Genomic DNA, 16,446 nt, shown 5'->3' on the forward strand with positions numbered 1-16,446 from the left:
TTTACATGAAACAGAGAGCAACTGAATGGTCAAAACTCCCAAATGTCTATGTCATCTAGAAACAGGTAGCTATAGCAATAACCAAACCTGATAAGACACTTTAGTATTGATAAATAACTGATAAGAACATAATTCTGATACAGCCTCTGCTCTTTAACACCAATTCAAAGCACTATCAAATAATTAAATTATTTTAAAAGTAGCAGATTCTGTCATTTTGTGTATTTCTGTGTAGTGGGACTGCCTAACCTGTCATTCCTGGGGAAGGAAAATAAACGACTAAAAGATTTACAGTGGCACTGCTGATAACAAACTGTAGTTGAGATTCAGAGCAGAGTCCTGTTACACCTCACACCGGGCCCAGATGTGTTTGCGTTAAATTAATTGAGGCTCTTGTCTCCTGTCGCTGATATTTAATGCTGCTGGCAGGATATTTTTCCCATTGATTTGTTAGGGGGAGCAGCTGAGGCTAAGGCTTCTCTCAGTGGAGCAACAGTGAAACCAAACCACATGAAACACTTAATAATGATGGCATCTGCACCTCATGAAGTCCTGATGGGAGAGGCCTGTGATAGTGGTGAGAAAAAGTAAGTTGGAGGGGAAAGATCCCTTCATATCTCTGTCAAGTCTTATGTTAAACGATAAGAAGAGCAGCCTTGTGAAAGTTTGTTTTTCCCCATTAAATGTTCCAATGATTAATAGATGAAAAAACATAACTCTCCCTGGCAGAGAAACAGGAAAATCAACTGATGTTAACAATCTGTCAAACACTCTCAAAGCTAAACGCGTTCAGTGTGCTGCCTCTGCTACCTTCTATGGGAGCACAGCACAACTAGAAGCTAGCTGGGCTGCACCACATCTACTAATACAAGCTTGCAAGCATGTATGGAGTGGCTGTAGTTCAGGATGTAGAGCGGGTCATCTGCTAATCTGGATGTTGGTGGTTCAATCGCTAGTTGCTCCAGTCTGCATGCCAAAATATCCTTGAGTATCTGTAGCTCTGCATGCTAACAGACGATACGGTGTTTTTGTTTACAGAGTCCAACAAGGACACAGTGTCACTTAGCTTACCCGTGTTTACACTGTTAAAGAGAAACAACAGTACAGAGTTTGGTCATCAGGCTCTTACTGATAATGATTCATCCTTTCATTTCTTATCCGTGATCTGGTGCATTCCCAAACTTCCACACAACCGCATGCTCAATCACCAGGACCATGGCTTTTAACCTGCCCACAACCTCTGTAATAAACCAGATGTTCTGTACAAACCCAATCAATCTCAAGCTTAACCACATGACAGGGACCAGTGATGGGTTTCTATTCACCTCGAGACAGGAAAGTCATGGTGGAGTTTGCCAAAAACCAAATAAGACCGTGCTAACCTCTGTATTACCTGCAGCCATTTCACTACAAAGAAACTAGGAATGAGGGTAAACACTCTTCCTCTCCTCTTGTATTTACAACCCCTGAACTCCACTAAGCTCAAGTTCCACTAAGGAAGGGAGAGCAGTAGGCTTTTTGTTCTTAGCCAACAGATCGGCGTGTACCAAAACCACACCCCATGTCTACTTCTGACAAGCGTCAAAAAGGCAAACCGGGGTAATAACACCCAAGCAGCTCAGAGCAGAGTATCATAAAATCATCAGCTTTTTAGAACTATTAACGGACACTTTGAGAGAGGACTCCAAATTAATGCTGTGTGAGGGCAATGTCACAGAAAGGCTTTGTGGGGCCTTGATTATCAAACAAGTTGAATGGCTAGTCCAGCTTGTTAACTGGCATATAGCACTTTTTAATGCAGCGGTCCCTCGTTTATCGCAGGAGTTACGTTCCAAAAATAACCAGCGATAGGTGAAATCCGCGAACTAGCCAACTTTATTTTTTACAGTTATTATAGATATTTTAAGGCTGTAAAACCCCTCACTACATAATTTATACACTTTTCTCAGACAGGCATGAACATTGTCACACTTTTCTCTCTTGTTTAAACTCTCTCAAAGTTCAAACCTCCGTAGAAAAATAAGTCCAGTATTATAGACTGAAACCAAAGCTCAAACCCTGTTTTCAGGTCCAGAACATGAGAATAGAGCCGCTGCCAGAGAATTCAACATTAATGAATCAATGGTACGGAAGTAGAGGAAGCAGGAAGAACGAGTTGAGTAAAGTTTGACTTATCTGACTGTTTTGTTTCGCTTAATGCGCCTTATAATCCGAAAATACGGTAACTTCTACCATCCTTTAGCATGTCCAGAAGTCCAACGTTTTGTGCGATGGTTAGCATCTTCCTCTGCCTTTTGGGAGCTACCGCAGGAGCAAAACGTTTCGTGGACATTAGGGATGCACCGATCCCGATACTGGTATCAGGGCCGATACTGTAAAATGTGTGCATACTCGTACTCGTAAAAGTTAACCGATACCATGAACCGATACTTATGTAGCCCGGATGGGAATTTGGGAGTAGATAATCATAATTCCCATGGACTTGAACGCCACATAAGGTGTTCACAGTTCACAGAAGAGAACGGCATGGAGAGATGCACGAGGTTAGCTGAACCAAAGTGAGAGACTCGGCTAGTTTTACTGAGGTTAACTTGCACAAAAGAGTGTGTGACTAGAAAGCTGACCGTGTGAGAGCTTCGCAACAGAGTGTGGGTGAAGTGACTTTTTGTTTCAATGGTCGCACCACCGTCCGTGGAAACTGTTTCCAGCCATGACCGCCGAGGCTAAAGGCTAGCCCGGACTGCTTGGCTGCGCCACGGAGGCAGCTGCTATGGACTGTCGGAGAGCTGGACAGTGACTGGCTAACGCGCTGTAGCAGAGACAGCATCGGGTCCGCAGGGAGTGGATTTAGTGTGGGACTGGTGAATGGCGATCTACCGAGCAACGGAACTGTAAGTCAGACTTTTGTGCTCTTACTGGGGAGAAGAGGATTTTTCTCCATCGTCCGGCGTGAGCAGCAAACAGGCCTGCAACAAGTGTGTATGTGAGTTTGTGGAGCCCATGTGTGAATATTGTATGTTTAGTGGATTTATATAACGTGTTTTGGAGTGTATATTAGTGAGTCACTTACCAAAAGGTGATAACATAAGTTGGGTTGTTTAATATAATTTGAAAGGGAATTATTTCATTTATACAGTGTATTTCATTTGGTTAAGGAATTGGAATATCAATATCATAAAAAAGGGATGTGTTGTACAGTATTTGTCTCTGCCCTTACGTTCAGTAAACGTTTCGTTTGTGTTAAAGAGTTGTCTGGGGTCGTTTCTTTACTACCAGTTAAGTTTAACTTGTGTGTGGTAGAAGTATCGGTTTTTGTACTCGGTATCGGCAAGTACTCAGATCCAAGTATCGGTATCGGATCGGTTTGAAAAAATTGGTATCGTTGCATCCCTAGTGGACATTGTTGTGTTTGTTGGGGAGAAAAGTTACAAACATACAGTACAGCACAGAGTCACACTGCTAGGATCGAAGATTTATGTAAATCTGACACACTGAACACATTCTGTACTGTACAGGAGACACGCCACGAGATTGATTGACAATGGTCTACAGCCAATCAGGACGCAGAACACGATACACTGTAAAAAAAAAAAAAAAAAAAAAAAAAAAAAAAAAAAAAAAAAAAAAAATGCGCAAAACAGCGATGCCGGGAAAGGTGAACCGTGTTATAGCGAGGGACCACTGTACTACTCCTACTGTACTGTTCTTCCTTTCTCACGCACCACTGATTTCACTGCAGCAGCATTTCTTACCTTTTCATTTCATCTGCTCAATGTATATCCATCCAGTTACACTGACTAATTATGGGAAGTTGAATATAAACAAAATTAACTATGAATTGATTGGTTGGTTCTGTTTGCTGCTACAGGCAGTCCAGCTGAAAATAACTGACATGTCTGTGCATCTCCCATCACCTGCTGTATGTGCATATATGTATCAAGCCTGAAACAACTCAGCTGTTCCATCTGTGCTTTACCAAGAATCCAACATTGAGCCTTATTAATGTAACTGACACTGTTGGATTGCCTCTCATTTATTGTTTAACTGCAGACCAACAGAGATAGTAAATCCCAATGAAGCTGACTTAAACATACATGCAAGATGTCTTTTTGGCTTAGAAGTGTGAAGCTGCATTCTATGTCACCACAGTACGTCAGCAAACCATCCAGCTTCCTCTATTATAATTCTGTGTCCTACATGCAATTCACACAGGAAGTATTCACACCGCAACAATCTCACTTTAGTGAAGAAAATAATGGCTCTATCAGGTTAAGAACACCTGCTTTCAATGCTCTCTGCAAAGGTAATGCAGTCCTCAGGTAACTGAGCTTCACCTCAGTGGAGAAACAACTCCACTCTCTGACAAGAAAGACAAGCTGAATGCTAAATCTGCCACTGACTTGACCTTGTGAGAATAGAATAGAATAGAATAGAATAGCCTTTTACTGTCATTGTACGGTAGATGTACAATGGAATTATGGAGTCGGCAGCCACCAGTATGAATACAATTTGGAACGCAGCAGCACACAGACGTGCTGCCAGGGCCATCAGCAGAAGGAGAATGGTTCAGTTCTGATTCCTCTTGGACCATGGTATATTCAGGATGGTGTTAGCCTTAATAATTCTTCACTGCTGATTATTTCCAGAATCTGTCTTTTATTGCCATGATGCCAAAATTACAACGGAATTACATGTCATCCCATCCAGTGAAAAACTCGACGAAAAAAAAAAACAAGAGTTTCTACTAAATAAAGTTTACAGTTTAAACTTTGAATAGATATGTACATATATCTGTGTGTGTGCTTGAGTCATTAAGCTGGTCATGCTGAACTATTCATGTAAATGTAATTTAACTGTTTGAAGGAGTTGCCAAAGCATGTTTATACTTGGCAGACTTTTACACCAGACAAAGAGAATCAGAGAGTCAGAAAAGCAACCTATTTTAAAATCTATTTAAAATAAACTATAATGGATTTAAAAGTGATTTTTTTGGATGCAGACTGCAGACACTGTGTTCAGTGCTAGGACCAATTCTGTTTACATTATACATGCCTTCCTTAGCCAGTGTCATTCAAAGGCATAGGATACATCATTTTCACTCCTATGCAGACGACACGCAGCTCTCTCTGTTCATGAAGCCAGATAACTCACACCAATTAGTTAAACTGCAGAAATGTCTTAAAGACAAAGACCTGGATGGCCGCTAATTTCCTGCTTGTAAAATTTCTGTATTGTTGTAGAGTCTTTACCCTACACTATAAAACATAGTGCCAAGTCACAACAACTGTTGTGACTATGTAAATAAAACTGAATTTAATTTAGATAAAACTGAGGTTATTGTACTCGGCCCAAAAAATCTTGAACATGGTGTCTAGCCAGATTCATACTCACCTCCAGTAACACCAAAGAATCTGAGTTGTTTTTGACCATAACAAACTGGGTCTGCTTTTTCAGTTTGTGCACTCTCTCTAAAATTAGAAACATCCTTTGTCAGAGTGATGCTGAAAAACTTGTTAGATCTAGGCTGAACTACTGCAGTTGATTATTATCGGGTTCCTAAAAAGCATTCAGTTGATCCAAAATGCTGCAGCGAGAGTACTGACAGGGACTGGAGAGAGCATGTTTCTCCCTTACTGGCTTCTCGTCATTGGCACCCTGTTAAATCCGCACTCTAATTTAAGATCCTTCCTCAGATATAAAGTCTTAAATAATCAGGCCCCATCTGATCTTTAAGACCTCATAGTGCCACATCATCCCAATACAGCAGTTTACTCGCAGACTGCAGGCTTATGCTTCAGCAGTTAATCTACTCCGTAACTGGAAATCCCTTTAACCCTACGCCATCATCTTCCATGTAAGCTGCCGTACACCTCCAGAGAAATCAGGTCAGATCTGATTGCCGTGGAAGGTTACAGGTGTGGCATTAAGAGTGGCTTCCAGTGACAATTTCCAGCTAAATAATAATTCAGGCATCACTAACAGAATCTTTCAGGCTTTATTTTTAAACTAATGCCCAGGATTTTTAGCTTGGAGTCACACAAAACTGCTAATTTTCTATTCATTATTAGATGGACACATTTGTCATTTGATGGAAATTAAAATCAGACATCCCAAACTCTGGGAAGCCTGTGCACGCTTGCACTACATTTGAACTATAAAACCCACAGTGAAAAGGCCCATTGTTTTTCCATATCACCAAGGAAACCTGAGTGCGTGGGTGGTCACCAAACTTGCTGCTTCAGAGCTGGAGACTTCTCTTCAATAGATACGTTATCTGTTTTCCACCAATGTGATTTCATTGATACTTATTTTAAAACACAAATGACTCAAGGTTAAGAAAGGCTAGGAAGAGTTCACAACTTTTAAAGCTGCTGACAGCTACAACGGTGTTAGCCTGTCCACGATCAGAGTCCATCGCAAACTGCACTGCATCACTCGTTTCACAGTGAAGAGGATCGGCGCGGGACATCTAGTGACAGGTGTCACTACTGGTGTTACCATTACAACACCTTGGATAAATTTGGGCCCCTCCACGTGATTGAGTTTTTGAGAGTGAGCACTACGGACCGTGAGGAATTATGGTGCTCTGCAGTTGAAATCCTGACTAAGCCCAGCAGCAACACAGCTGCTTGCCTGACTGTAATAATTGTGATGCAGAGGTGGGTGTCCTTTTCAGACACGGAAATGAGAGAATAATTGAGCTGGAGTCCGACTGATCCAGCTCTGCAGCTGTGTCGGCCAACTCACTGAGTGCAGCCAGCACTGATAGAATACTCTTCAACTGGACTTTAGTCTTTAGCTGCTCTTCCCAGACCACCTGCACACAGCAGATGTGTTCCTGGCTAGCAGCACAATGAAATACTATTGCCCCCCCCCCCCTTTTCAGCCTTCTAGGGCTGCTACAAAGTATTATTATTAACATTTACCCACTAAGCCTTCAGGCTACAAGTGTATCTATGAACTTTAGGTTCAGGGGATATTTCACTGAAGCGCTGGCCTGGTATTTCCTATATTATTGCTAGGCTTACATTTGTAGTAAGCAGTGCAGATGAATATGAACTTCTGGATACTAATATGGGACAGAGCAGTGGAAAACAGCAACACTACTGTCTGAAAATAACGGAAAAGTAAAGTGCGATTACCCAGTCTGTGCACTTAATGGAGATCACGTGCCTGTGGTCCACAGCAGGATAAAGAAAATAACTGTTTTCTTAACAACAACAACAACATGTTAGCCATTAAAACCACATCTTAATACACTTTTCCGGCTAATTAGCCTGACCCTATTAGCTCGGGGTGGAACATCTTTTTCCAACATTGGCTGCACTCTCAGGTCGAAACACTTACACACGTAACCTCATTAATTATCCATTAATGTTACACATAGCCTCAAAAACCAAGCTCTATTAAAACCCTGCAATTAAATGACTCTTCACCTGGCAAAGGGACACGGTTCATGTCACTGTACGGTTCCTTTAATGTGGGGTTCTTGTGGGTAATCCGGAGAGTTTATCTGAACCACTAACGCGTATCAAGCGTGAACTTTAATGAGCATAAAAGGGAAATATTGTATCGCACCGAGTACGTGCTTAGAGCTGTGCTGAGTGCTGACCCAGCCTGGCGGGTCTTAAAATTCATGTAACGTCTTCGACATGTGTAACCTGACTGCAATGATCACGAAGGCTCGTTTTTAATACAGTTCGGCGTGACTTTCCCTCGAGGGCGGCACGCGACGGAGTTATCTGTCAGCACATAAGCTCGGCTACACCTATTTATTTGACAAGGGCTTAATCCGTCCATACTCGTATCAGTCGCGGTCATTTTTCCAGCCTTGATAGCTAACAAGCCGTACACCAGCAATTATGTAACCCCAGTTTAAGAAGGCGAATGGTAACGTTTGTGACGGCGACGAAACGTTCACGCCTATTCAAACTCACACCACCAAAATAACTAAACCATTGCAAATATGACTTTAACTGTCGCAGCTCGCGAGCTAATGGGAAGAAGAGAAGAGGCAGAGGGACATTACAACACCGTAACACCACCAAAAACACCTACCTAATGCTGCGGACACGGCGCAAGAGGCTCGGGTTAGTCGGTCACAAAACCTCCACCGAATCCGGTGTCGGTGTCCAGACAGTCTTGCCGTCTCCTGGAGCCGGTTTACGAGTATTTCTGTGGGTATACATGATATGAGCAGCGCGGTTCTGAGACTGATGGTAGACTGGAGGCAAGAAATGCCAGCCAGCCTGCTACAAAGTGAGGAGCTCGGCTGGTATTGAAAAAACAGTTGTGATTAGTCTAGAATTTTAACAGGGTTATGTTTCAGAGCTGCTGATTGGCTCTTATGAAATAGGGCGGAACTACAGTAGATTTAAAAGCACAGTACAGTCAAACGGACTTCGCTTCAGCTTCATCGAGTCAGTGGTAAAGTTATGTCTGTAGGTGTGGATGTGAAGACATTTTAAACCATTTTTGCAAACATTAAACGATTCTTTACAAATCTAAAGTGTGGAGAAAATTCAAACTTTTAGGCAAAGCTTAGGCTCCTTGTCGTAATGACTGTATGTAATGTTGATAAATATAGAATAATAGGTGTTCTGCATATCTGCGGTTAGCCTTGCGTGGCCTATAAATACCAAAACCGTGAAATGCATGTGAAACTGATGAGACTGCTGTTCTGCCACTTATAATTTGATTAACCTGGTCGAAAACATCCCAACTTTAAAGCACAGCTTGATGCTCAACTTGGTTCAGTTGCTGTGTCAGAATGAGCACAGGGTAAAGTAAACTGCTGAACCTGTTGGGAAGAATACTACTTGTTTTGCAATAGCTGTGCAGCTCTTTCAATGAACATTTTGAATGCATGACTGTGTATGATATAAGCCTACCTGTTAACCTGTTTAAGATGGAAATTTGCTAGTGAATTGCAAAACAAATAGGAAAAATAGGAAATGTAGCAAAGACCTTAGAGGTAAAAATAAATAAATAGATGGAAATAATAATCACCCATCACAATATGGCAGACATTTGTTATTATAGCTTTCAACCAAATTAGAGGTAATTTGGAGACATTCAACCTTATGCTTTCCAAAGAGTATGGTGGCTGGGTGGTATGTAAGAACATATCATACAGTCACAATACTCTCCACATCATAGTTTACATTGTTTGAGGTGCCTCACAAGAAAAATGCAAGCGTCAAACATGTTAGTTTTGTGATGTGTCGGTGTAGAGGATGATGGTTACTTCAAATAAATGCCATTTCTGTACTAGTTTATAGTTTGTATGTTTACTTGATACAGGTGAGGTGGTGCTGTTCGTATCTCGGTTTCATTTTTCGTGATCTAGATGGCTAAAACAGAAGATGCTACTTTGGATACATTCTTTGCTGCCTTGCATAAAGCTTCTGTCGACTGTTCTCTTACTCACAAGGTGGATGGACGTGCATTTGATTTTGCAGATTTTTATATCAGATGTCCTTCCTGATACGAGCTATTCTGGGATGTGTATGTGCTCTCAGTCTCGAACTTGAGATCTTTTGCATTTTTGTTAGTGAATCTGTAAAACTGTGCAATATTACACACAACTACAGCTGTAGAACATGTACAGATCTGTACATGTTCTAGATGTCAATAAAGTTGTATTAATTTGTGCTTTGCTATCACATCAAGCCAACTAGCTCAGCAAATATCACCAAACAGGTGAATTATTATTATGTTAGTCGTGCTAGCTAAAGATACAGTGGCTGAATGTGAATGTGCAATAATTTCACTCTCAGAGGTACAGAAAGATGTAAGAAAGAGAGAAAAGATAAGAGAATATATTTTAAAGACTGCTAAGAACGGGATCATTTATAAACTGGAAATTTATGTAATGTCCTAATTTTGCATAGGGAAGATAATATCACCATTAATATTACCACAGGGGGGACATTACTTTCTGATTTGTTGTATCTGCATGGCATTATTGCATTATGGCATATTTTGATAAAATGTTTAAAAACTACAGAGTTTCTAGCATAACTAATTAACTAATTATTCTAAAAAATAATGATTTTGTTATTACTTTGTATTTCAATGTTTATTGTAATGATCATTCAAAGTAATTCTGTTTAAAATAGGGACACCTGGCACCACTAACTTTAATTTTAACATCCAAATATGTTGTAAAGCCAAAATGTAACTATTTCTATGTGTTTATTATAGGAATAAACATTCTTATCTTTCATGTGGGTGAAGCAGGCGCTGTATGACATGCAGAAGACAAAAGCCTCTAAGTGAACAAGGTCACCGAAAGACCGAAACTCTGAGACTAAAAGCACGTCAGGCCTGAGAGGGCATTAATCCTCTCACTGAGGAGATTGCTTTTGTGCTTCAGAAATATTTCTCATGGCAGTGGAAGCTTTGAAGGCAATGACGGAGAAAAGATCCCCAATGATCAATGATGCCATTATTATGGATCTCTGGTTTCAGTCACAGTGAGCAGAGACCAGCACTCAGCATCTCCAGCAGGGTTCAAAAGTGCATGTTAGCTGATATGAGTGGGCACAGAAAAAAAACTAAGAGCAAACATTACGGGTTTGACGGACAATGCTGAACTTTATAGTTGCAAAGACATTTTTAACCCTTTTGTGTGTGTTTACCTCAAGAGATGATGAGCACATACAGATCATTAGACACTCTCCTTCAATGACAAAGTTAATTAAAATATTAAATGTGAAAATAATTTAATAATTCCAATATTTGTTGTCCCATGTAGCTGAAGTCAAGCAGCAACCTTCATCATATCAGACAACTGTCTATCTGATACGCCTTAAATATTTAATTATATATTGATCCATCCTAACCAAATATACGGAGCATCGACAGACAGCTGACACCTTTCAGCCTCGTAAGAAGACGGTCAGTTTCACACAGACTTAATTGGAACAATACCAAGTGGTTTGATATGATATGGTTTGGCCAACACACACATTTCCCACGAGACTCATTTACAGCAGCAGGGTAACAATGCACAGAGTGGAAAAAACTATTCGCTGCAGTCCTTTGAAATGCGAGCAGCACGCGAGGCTCATTTCACCACTGATGAAATTCATCACATTTGAGGTGGTGTAACACATTTACACACATATGTAATGGTAGCTCAGGGGAAAAATAGTTGCCTGCTGGCACAATGCATTCCCTGGAGACATTTACTCAGGGGCCTGTGGAGTGTGAGACCGGATGGGAGTCATGATAAAAAGAGAGGAAATGTGTAGTGTCCAACAATGCCAGCCTCCTCTGGAAGGAGGTACAAAGGCCAAGGTGCTGAGGTAAGAAGCCACTTATAGAAAAATGAGCAACATTGGCTATATTGTCAGCTAAACAAAAGTACAATATGGAGAAAATATGATCTCTGGTCTTCATTAAAAACTAAATTGTTGACAGTGAATAATAAAAGTCACTTTTTTAAAAAGTATAAATATAATTTCTTTTTGAATATCTTTAATGAGAAGTTTACGATACAAGTCATAACCTTTAGAAGATAATGCTCACACACACACACACACACACAGACACACACACACACACACACACACACACACACCCAACCAAATCCTCTGGTCAGTGTCTTGCTCTGATCCTTCCATTTTATTAGAGCAAAACCAGGTCTGTTTAAATCCTCCACTCTGTCACTGAGGACATCTCAGTGTCCTCTCCAGGTCGAGGGTATCAGTCGCTGTTGTTGGTGACGTTGTTTAATCAGCAAATGTTGTGAGTTTTCTGAGACACCCAAAATGATCAGAAGAGGGTCGGGTAATCATTTAAAAACCTTTGAAACTGTCCTGAAGTTTGGAGTTAGCGGCATAACAGCGGCGCCTCGATATGTCTGGAAAAAATTCTGGTCAACTTTCCCTAGTTGTAATGCAGCCTGTGCAAACTTTTTAACTCTATTAGAGAGTTAACCAAACAAGTATCAACCCAATTCAACCCCTTTATTCCAGGTCAGTCACATTCCTGTCCCCATCTAATCATGTTTAGCTTTCTCATTTCCTGTTTTGTTTAATAAAGAGACTGTATTACATGTCTTTCTGCACTGCAGTCTCTCAAACACAGGACTAACCTGTTCTTAAGACAAACAGAGATAAGAACATCACCAACACTGCAGAGCCCTAACACATCCATCCATCATCGAGGGTTTAAAAGAGTTTAGCTGATATTGGTAGTGTGAAACATCGAATGCTGAACTTGAACAGTTTGATTGCTTGCCTCAGATTTAAAAAGTACTATTGATAACCCGGTTGTATTACTATTAAAAAAATTATAATAAAAAAATAATTAATTTGAATGGGAAACATGTATATTTTACCTATACAAATATTTGCTGCTTAATATTAACACATTCATCCTTCACTTGTATTATGTTTGCAAAGTTGTTCTTTTTAGTTCTATAAGCCTTATAATTCCAAATTCACAATTATGGGGTCTTTTTTTAAATAAATAAATTAATAACATAAAACTGTCAGTAAGATATATATATGGGTAAATTTTGAAAAAGATACAGCTGTTGAGCGAGACGATCATTTTCACTACATTCACATTTTAACACAATAAAGATTCTTCTCCAGAAATCTGCTCTGAACTCAGTCTCGTCCTACACAGCTGCACATTTGCTTCATACTTACATTTCTTTGCAATCTCAATTCCCAAATATGTAATTTTATCCATATTTAATTTAAATGGCTCACTAAGCCAAACAAGCATCAGCTCACTTTTACACCACGTAACTCCAGAAAGATCATCTCCAATAGGACGAGAACAGATGTCTGTGGGTTTGCTATAAATATCAAATTATCATCCACACAATATTTTATTTGTAGTATGAACTATTTCTGCAAAGAGCTATATGCATGACTATTATATATTTACTTTTCCATCCATCAGTTTCTACTTCCCCTTTACATTTTATCTAAAAAAAACACAGATGTTGGCCTGATTCAGATGTGAGGACATAATTTTTCCTATATTCACTACAATAAAATGACACACAAAAAATTGACCAATCATAGCATATAACAATTTAAAAAGCTATTGCTGAGAGAGTGGAGCGTGTTTTTGGACCTTGTCCCCTTCCCCTCGGACTCTGGAACCCCGGGCCCTTCTCCCTAACACTTTGTATATATTATCACCTGGTGTAATCACTGTAACTAAACGCACTGTCAACTTTTGCAAAGGTTTCCTGGTCTGCGCCTGAGTCCGTCTACAAAACCATGTCAGTATGTAAAGAACCTTTTTCAGTGCGGTTGAGAGGCAACATTTTGATTTCTAGGCCTGCAGCTTTTTTGGATGCAGTCTTTGAGCCGAGCTATGGTCATATCTCAGACATTCCTCTGCACTGGACACACAGAGATGAACCAGATATAGTTCTTATAATATTTGCTCAGTTAAATCAGTTTAGCAAAATGTTTGACCTTCAGATTCCAGTATTGTAATAAAATACACGCACATAAACTTGAGTTACATCCCATTCTTAACCCACAGAGTTTAATAGGATGTCGGCCCATCCTTTGCTTTCACTGGAACTAACAGGTTGTTCTCAACTTCTGAACAACGCCCCCTCACCATAATCCCCCCTCCACCAAACTTTACACTTGGCACTATGCAGCCAGACAAGTACTGTTCTCCTGGTAACCGCCAAACATAGACACATCCATTGGATTGGTGTGCGGAGGCAGCGTGAGTCGTCACTCCAGGGAACACATGTCCACTGCCCTAGAATCCAGTGGCAGTGTGCTTTACACCACTGCATCCGATGCATTCCACTCTGAGATGTAAGTCTTGGAAGCAGCTGTTCAGCCTTGGAAATGCATTTCACATTTCAGGTCTCTGCGCCTGTTCTTGAGCTAATCTGAAGGCCACATGAAGTCTCGAGGTCTGACTCTTTGCACACTACACAGCTCAGCATCCACTGACGCTGCTCTGTTAATTTACGGGCCTACCACTTTGTGGCTGAGTTGCTGTCTTTCTCATTCACTTTAAAGTCAAAGTCAAAGTAAACTTTGATTTCCAGTTTGTTATAATAGTGCTAAGAATTGACTGTGGAATATTTAGCAGTGAAGAGACTGCATGACTGGACTTGTTGCACACTTGGCGTCCTGTCATGCAACTATGCTGGAATTCACTGAAATCCCTACAGCGAACTATTCCTTCAGAAATGTTTGCAGCAGTAGTCTGCATGTCTGCATGTTTATTTTATACACCTATGGCCATGGAAATGCTTGGAACACCTGAATTCAATGACTTGGATTTGAATGAATCCTTTTGTGACATCATTTATTATAAGTTTTGTTGTTTGTATGTTGTTGGCAGACGGATTCTGATGGACAGTTTCAGGAAAGTTTTCCACAGGACTGCAGTGCATCCTCGCTGCTTCCATAGGAATAATGGATGAGTCTACAGCAGTATAGAAACCAGGTGCTGCTAATCAAATTCCACTAGTCATCAGCAAATGTGACCACCTCTATAAAAAGAGGAGTTTGGGCAGTTTACATGTCAGGAGGATTCAGGTGTGTATTCATACAATCACTCAAGAATTTCTTCTTTTGAATTCTTGTGAAAGTTTTATTTTTCACAAGATTTTCCAATAATCACACAACAGTGATACCCGCTGAGGTGAATGTATGTGGAGTGTGTTCGCTGTTTTGAAGCCCAGATTTGTCTTGGCAGGGATATAACAACAAAGAGCAACACTGCACGTCTCTAAATGTGTCTTTTTCTTTCAGTCATCAGGTGAATAAACTCCATTTACTACACTGACTTTTCTATTCCCACACTGACACTTTACAGTATACAGTATGTATATGTACAGCATAGAATACCTATTTTCAATCATTAGGCTTAAAGTTATTATGTATACACGTACACACAAGGACGATATACAAACACAGAAAAATATATGCAAACACTTGCTCAGCAGAGATGGGCAGTAACGCGTTACAAGTAACGCGTTACTGTAATCCGATTACTTTTTTCAAGTAACGAGTAAAGTAAGGGATTACTATTGCAAAAACGGTAATTAGATTACTGTTACTTTCACGTAAGCATGCTGCGTTACTGCGTTACTGAAACCGTGATTTTTTTGTGAGAGTGTCTCATGACAGTGACGTAAGCGAGTGCGACGTTCGTGACAACAGCTGTGTGCAGATCAACAATGGATAATATATGGAGTGCGGAGAGAGTATGAGCGTGCAGCGTTTAAATTGTGGAAGTGCTGACCTTACTTTGAGTCTGATTCCGTAAAAAGTGACAAAAACATTAGCGTCCGTTGTTCACTGCGTGGGAAGAAAACTTCTTTTTACAGCGAAAAAACCCCTAAACTTCCGAGCAAGCACCGAGTGCTGCCACGGAGTGGGAAATTCACAGACACACTCGCGGATTCTTCCACTGACCGCTCCGGCACACCTGCACCAGGGCAAACATCCGCCTGCTATACAGGTGAAAATAGAGCAACAGGACCGCTGAGTCTTTGATTTTATTTATTTTCTGCTGTGTTTTACTTGCATCTATTTGAAAGAGTGAGTGTAAACACAAAAACATATTTTATTTTATGTGCTGGAATGTGCAGAAAATAGGTTTAACTGTTAAACAAATTTCTTCCAGTCAGAGAATGTTGCATATAATTTAATTTTTGCTTGATGCATAAAGTTAAAAGATTAAAACTAATAAAACAAGTTTTAAAAAGAGACTTTTGATTACATTTTGTATGATGGATTATGCAGAAAAAGTAGAATTGGGCTGAAAGATCTATTGTTCTATCACTTATTCAGGTTGTAAATCGTGTTTTTAAAAAGTAACTAAGTAACTAAGTAATTAATTACTTTTGAAAATAAGTAATCGGTAAAGTAACGGGATTACTTTTTGGGGGAAGATTACTTTTTTCAAGTAACTTGACCAACACTGTTGTTCAGTGAAACTATACAGTTGTGGTCCTGCAGTGTATTAATGCTTCAATCTTAAATATGATCGGTCTGTTTCTATTACACAGGCCTTTAAGGTGGTGCTAATTAAACATTTACTTAAAAAGCTATCGTCTGACCCAGCTGTCTCGGCTAATTATAGAGTCATCTCCAGCCTTAAAAGTGCATCTAAAAATTTCTTAAGAGCAGTTGTAAAAGTTATCATAAGTTGTCCTCCAAGACCCACCATCCTGTAAGTAGAAGGTCAGTAATTACTCCGGCCTCTGCCTTTGGGCTGTGGCATATAGTGGGCCCGCCCTGCACAGAGAGGCAAAATATCCCTTTTGTGAGGGGGACACTAGATTGTTTTATCCCTTCATTTTCATTGATCATTGTACTAATAAATTATCTTTTAGAACTTAACTTAACTTTTGCCCACAGCTGAGACGGCTGGTCAGACCAAGAATCTGTGTGTTAGAATGGTTTATTTGGAGAGTTTGGGTCAGGATTC

At 40.2% G+C, this 16,446-nt stretch overlaps 1 protein-coding gene across 3 annotated transcripts in view; it reads right to left on the reverse strand.

Moving 5' to 3' along the window:
- The window catches only part of tpst1 (tyrosylprotein sulfotransferase 1), a 61,403-nt gene that overhangs the window by 32,888 nt on the left and 12,069 nt on the right, over positions 1-16,446 (reverse strand). Inside the window, exon 1 of one of the 3 annotated variants that reach the window (XM_005474422.4) lies at positions 8,059-8,287. The exons of 1 other annotated variant lie outside the window; for it this stretch is intronic. The gene's annotated coding sequence lies outside the window, so the exon portion shown is untranslated. Of the gene's footprint in view, positions 1-8,058; positions 8,288-16,446 lie in introns of those variants that run through there. One more of the 3 variants, XM_005474424.4, reaches the window with a different exon arrangement.

The sequence above is a fragment of the Oreochromis niloticus genome, linkage group LG14 (assembly GCF_001858045.2).
Source record: "Oreochromis niloticus isolate F11D_XX linkage group LG14, O_niloticus_UMD_NMBU, whole genome shotgun sequence".
NCBI classification, from domain to species: Eukaryota; Metazoa; Chordata; class Actinopteri; order Cichliformes; family Cichlidae; genus Oreochromis; species Oreochromis niloticus.